Genomic DNA, 6019 nt, shown 5'->3' with positions numbered 1-6019 from the left:
TAGAAAATCCATTTCCAAAATACACTCAGCTGAAACCTGAACGTCTCTCCCTGGGTGCCTGGGAGGGGGGCTGTGCAGAAGAGCTAAAAGAGGCAGGTGAATTCCCTGGGAGCAAAATCTTGCTGTAGGGATGCTGCCCTCCCTGAGTCTTCACTCTTTGGCACATTTCATCCCTTTCATGTAATGCTGCAGGTTTCTCCCCTGCTGAATGTATGCTGAAAGGCCCATCTGTTTGCCGTAGGACAGGCAGCTCCTGGCAGATGAGCTGCCAGCGTCCACACTTCCATCATTCTGCTGTCTGCCACTGTCTCTTGGATATTAAAAATCACCCACAGAAATGATTTCTCATTGCTCTGTGCTCCCTCCTCCGGTCTGTCACCTCCAGCCACTTGGCAGGTGATTAGCCGAGCACAGGAGCAGGGAAGATGGGCTGGAGGAAATGACTATCTCCCTAAATAAACACACAGGCTGAATTAGAGTCTCTATTGCTGGACAAGCTGACTATTTTGGGATTGCATCACTAAGCCGCATTAGGGCTTTGTGGACACGGCTGACCTGCTGCCCCCTTCACTGCTGCTCTGTCCTGCCACGGAGCACTGCTGACCCATGGCCGTGCTTTCTGCAAATCTCTTGCAGTCACACAGGCTTAGGGCTCTAGCCTTGCCTAATGATCCTTCCAAGCCTGATTTCACTGTGGGACAGATGCTCTATGGAACCCCTCTATATTTGTGACTGTCTATACTCTGGTGAGATGCTCTCTTCAACTCCATCCCTCAAAAAAACCCATAGAGCAGAGAAGAGCCAAGAAAACCACGCTCTGTGTGTTTTTCGGGCAGCTTGGCATTTGCTAAGTGTGCTTTACAACTTGAAAGGTCAACAGGATCCATACTACAGCTGCGGCACCTTGTTCTGTGTTTAGAAAACTAATTAGCAACACGAGTACTATGGGGGAATTTTCTTCTGTCCCCGTGTAGCTTAATCTCTTTCCAGAGTGTCCTCTGAGACACTCAGGAAAAAAATAGAGATGGCTCTTGACAGAGCAGCACGATGAAGTCACAGCATCAGAGAATCGTAGGGGTTGGAAGGGACCTCTGGAGACCATCTTGGTCCTACCCCCACCTGCCCACCCATTGGCCAGCATTAAGGCAATGCTGCAGACCTCAGCATTTTGGGGGAAAATTTGAACTACGGGGAAAGAAAGGAAAGAAAACCGCAACAGCCCAACCAAAACTGTTTCAAAGAAAAAAATCAGCAAGTCAAGAAAAATAACTGTGGTGTATCCTGCAGACCTAAAGTCCTCCTGTTAATGCAGCTCTGCAGAGACATGCTGGCAAGATGGCTCATTGGAGCCAAATTAACACCCCCTTTCACGTTCCTTTTCCATACTACTATTAGGTGGTGGGAGAGCTGACCAGTATCTCTCACCTGCTGATCCCCCCGCTTTGCCTCCCACTCCCCAAGCCTCCACCTGCCTCATTCTTTGTGTTATGACCCCATGCACCCACTCACAACATAACATGACTGATGGTCCCCAGAGCTGGCAGAGCATCTCGCAGCCTGGGTGCACATCCCCACACTCAGCATCCCTCCCATAACCTGGTGCCATCTGCCTCTGCATAGTCACAGTCAAAGTCCCCACTTGAATTTCTTCCTTATTTATACCATCCCACAAGATTTCCTCAGCCCAAAGTCACAAAGACCAGCCCAGATCTCCAAGGAGGGATGGCTTTCATCCTTCATCATAAACGTAAAGCAACATCTGGATATGGCCAGTACCCTGCAAGGCTCTGAGCACCTGCTGGAGATGTATGTGTCCTTGTTCATTGCAGAGGAGTTGGACTGGATGATCTTTAATGGTCCCTCCCAACTCAGATGATTCTATGTCTCTATGATTCTAGGTCCCCTTTGAACCCTGGGACTGGCACACCCTCAGGAGCCATTCAGAGCGGATTAGCTTCAGCTGCTCTGGATGGGTTCAGGATGGATTTCCAGCCTGCTGCCTGTGCGAAGATGTACTAGAAATGACATGAAAGTGAGCTTCTGACTCGATGATCCTTTTAATAACAACACTGCAGAGGGCCACGATTACTGTCTCGCACCAGAGCTCAGATCAAACACGATCAATTTTCAAGTGAAAAAGATGGCTTTCCTGCCCGTGCTGCCAGCAACGCTGTGTCCCGCGCCCATCATTTAAAAATATCTTAAAATATGGCACAGATCTTCCCATCCTCAGAGCTTTGCACCAGCATCACGCAGGCTGCGGGAGCAATGCTGTGAGCAGGAGGGTTTCTACACGAGCCAGCTATCCAGGCGTGAAGCACAGCAGCAAAGCTCCTGCACACCCTCTGTGCCCAACAGTTCCTTGCTCCTCGCTTCGACCCACCCAGTTTGTTTCACTGCTTGTTGTTCTCTCCGGAGAATTTCGTTGCTTGATGAAAATATTTTGTTCCTTTCCAAATGACTGCGCTCCCTGGCAATAATCATCTGTGTCAGGCAGAGGTCCTAATAGCTGGGATTAAGGAGTGGGGATGAAAAATACCCTGAGTCATGCACAGTGGGGATGCTGACCTGCTTGCTGCTTCAGAGGGAGGGGTTTGCAGGGAGCCCCCAGCAACACAGGGAGCTGGTGGTATCTCCTTATCCCTCTTGCCCCTCCTCACTCCTGCTCTGATGCTCACCTTTGCCGTCCATCATCCTTCTTCATCCCGAATAATCCCACGGCTTAAATGATGTCAAGCTTCTGCTAAGCACTTCACCTCTGTCCCCTGGGCTGGGCCACAGTTCTTCTCTAAGAGTGGAGGTATTCAAGGTGCTGTTAGCACAGGTGTTGCTGGAGCCTATCGTCAGGCTTGGAAACTTCTTCTGGGGACTGAAGCCCCACTGGGGATGTCAAGGGCCTGAAAGCATGGCCATGAGGTGCCCCCACACAGAGGAATCCCAAAGGTTTGAAGGAAACTCCCCGCTCTGGAAAGAGCTGCTTCTCATCCCACCCCATAGCAGGTAGGTGTGCGACAGCAGGGAGCGTGTATGATTGCTTCAACAGAAGTTCCTTCCATCATGCATGCATTCTCTAGCTAATTGGAAAGCTCAATGGGAGCTGAGGAAAACAAATAGCTGCCCCTTAACACACTCGAGCGCTTTCCTTCTTCAAGGAAGGCTCAGCATTCAAATGAGCTGCTTATTTACAGCTGCCGTGTTTGCTCAGAGAGCTGCACTGCACACACTGGGGTGAGCCCAGCAAAAGGCTGTCTGGTGCTTCTTCGTAGGCAATGCTGCTGGCAGCCTCTGAGTTCAGCAATCCCCACACACGAGCACCGCAGAGAGTTTGGACATGTGTGTTCTGAGAGGAATAAGCAGCATAGGAATCCAGATTAGAGACCTTTCAGTGTTGCCCTGGCCAACCCACCTTCTGCTCTGGGATGTGTCCCCAGCCCTGTGACAACAGCAGCCGACAGGGACACGTGCCCACGCCTCATCCTCCCCAGCTAACAGCTATGTGTGCCTGCTTGCAGGACACCCAGCTGAGAGCTGCAATTCTTATTTATCTGGAGGAGAAGGAGGCTTAGGGAGCTCGGTGGCACAGAGAGACAAGCCTTTCTTCTGGGTATGACTTCACAAAGCTTCTGGAGATTTCTTCTTTTCCCTCCTGTTCCAGCTGAAGATGAAAGATAAAATCTCAAGCTTCTGTGAGTTGAAAAATGAAACAAAATTAAAACAAAACCAACTGGTTGGGGTCAATTAAAATGTTTTGTTTCAGTAGTCTCTGAACATGCTGTTAATAATCAGCCTAAATGGTGGAACAAGGGTGTTTCAAATTGCAATCTTGATTGTTAAAGTGGGACCTTTCAAGAATTTCAGGGCTGTTTTATTTTTTTTATCTGAGCCATTTGTCAAGGCTGTTCTCTTTTTGCCCTCTGAAAGTTTCAGCTTCAATAAATCTGCTCCACTTCTGACACCAACAGAGAGAGGCCCGGCTGTCCTTGCTGCCTCAGTCATGTCCAAAGCTGGTGGGGATCCAAGGTCACGCTCGAGGTCACTCCCTAAATCAGCATCACATCAAAGGTTTGAAACTATCAGATGAGTTCTGGATCTCTCCCTGGATTTTGCCATTAGCTTTCACCAGGATTTTGCTAAAGCCTTAAAAACTGCAGCCCAACTTTCATCTCCAGGCATTACGTGCAAACCACGTTAACTTCTTAGGAGATTGATGGGACCATATTGTAGAGATGGTGGACGTTCCCACTTCATTTGCACTGCTGATCCAGGTGCCTTCTCCAGCGTGCTCTGTGATTGCCCTACCTGGGCAGCTCGGTGGTGGCTGGAATGAGAAGTAAGTGTGTGGAAAAAGAGAAACCTCCTCAGCACTGTTTTTATTGCTAAAGCAGAGCACAAGACATGGCCTAAGACCATTTCAACAAATGATGCTTCAGCACCTGAGTTATTGCAAGGAGCACAGTCAGCTCCCTGAGTTCACTTAGGAAAGAAGCTGGAGAGAAGCTCAGAAGCAGCGTGGCAGAATGAAACACCAGAGATGGCTGCTCAGTGATGACAAGAGCACAGCAAGGAAGGGATTCCCAGGGCTCCCATAACAAGCACAACCCCACACAAAATCTGGAAGAGAAATAATCATAGAATCATAAAATCATTAAGGTTGAAAAAGACCTCTAAGATCCAGTTCGAGCATTCATTTAGCACCAATATTGCCCACTAAACCAAGGCCCTAAAAAAGGCAAAAGGCCTTCAGGGAGACATCTCAGCCACTTCCCCATGCCTTTATTGGAAAATAGCCTCAAGAAGACCTGCATGAAAGCAGAAATGGTCTGGTAACCCACACACACACACACACAAAGTGTTTGATTCTTGGAAAGCACCCTGGGAACATTGCTAGGATGCAGCATGAAGGCTCCTAGAAAGAAGAGGGGAAATTCCTACAGAGAACCCAGGAAATCCTGAGGAAACATTTGCAGATTTCCTGGTAAGCATACAAGGACATTCCTTGAAAGTAACATGGGATATTCCTGGAAAGCAAAGGGGAGATTTCTAGAAAGCAATGTGGAAACTCCTAGAAAGAAACATAAAAACTTCTGGAAAGTGGCATGAGAATTCCTAAAAAAACATACACAGCTGTTCCTTGGAAGTTTGGATATTAGGAAAATCTCTGAAAGAGCAGTGCTGCAGTGGCACAGCTGCCCAGGGAGGTGGTGGGGTCACCATCCCTGGAGGTGTTCAAGAACCGTGGGGATGTGGCACTGAGGGACGTGGGCAGTGGGCATGGTGGAGCTGGCTGGAATTGGACTGGGTGTTCTTAGCGGTCTTTTCCAACATTAACGATTCTATGATTCTATTAAATTCCTGGGAAGCACTCTGGAAAATTCTGAGGAAATGTGTGATAGATCCCTGTAGGACATCTCTAGGGAACAAAGCAGAAATTCCCAGAAGAGCAGAATTCCTAAATAAAAAAAAAAAAAAAAAAAAAAAAGCAACATGAGACATTCCTGAGAAATGACCTGGGATGCTCCTGAAAAATAATGGGGAAATTCCTAGAAAGATGCCAGGGTCATTTCTAGAAAGTGATATGGTGGTTCATAGAAAGCATTGGGAATATTGCTAGAAAGCACTGATGCTGATTTTGAGGGAGAAGAGGGTGAGGGAAGAGGGCGAGAAGAGGACGAGAGAGGTTCGACTGCCTGACTCCCTCATGACTTGCTGTTTCTTCCATGCCATCCTCAAATGCTGTTTCTCAGCCCACTTCTGCTCAGGGGGAAGAGAAGATCAGAAGGAAGCTGGTGGCATCACTTTCATAACGCTCTCGTCCCCAGCCTGCCAATTATCTCCAATAACCCTTCACACATCTGATTGACTTGCCTTTGCTTTCATGTCTGACACTTCAAACATCGGGGATGGTAAGGCAGGGTGAGGATTTGGTTACTCACATGAAGCAAGGACTCCAAAAAATAAATCTGCCTTGTCTGGAAAGCAGTGTGTGTTTGTTGTTGGGAGTGGAGAGAGACCTGAAGTA

The sequence above is a fragment of the Gallus gallus genome, chromosome 8, assembly GCF_016699485.2.
Source record: "Gallus gallus isolate bGalGal1 chromosome 8, bGalGal1.mat.broiler.GRCg7b, whole genome shotgun sequence".
Classification (NCBI taxonomy): domain Eukaryota; kingdom Metazoa; phylum Chordata; class Aves; order Galliformes; family Phasianidae; genus Gallus; species Gallus gallus.
Note: the sequence above shows the minus strand (reverse complement) of the source record.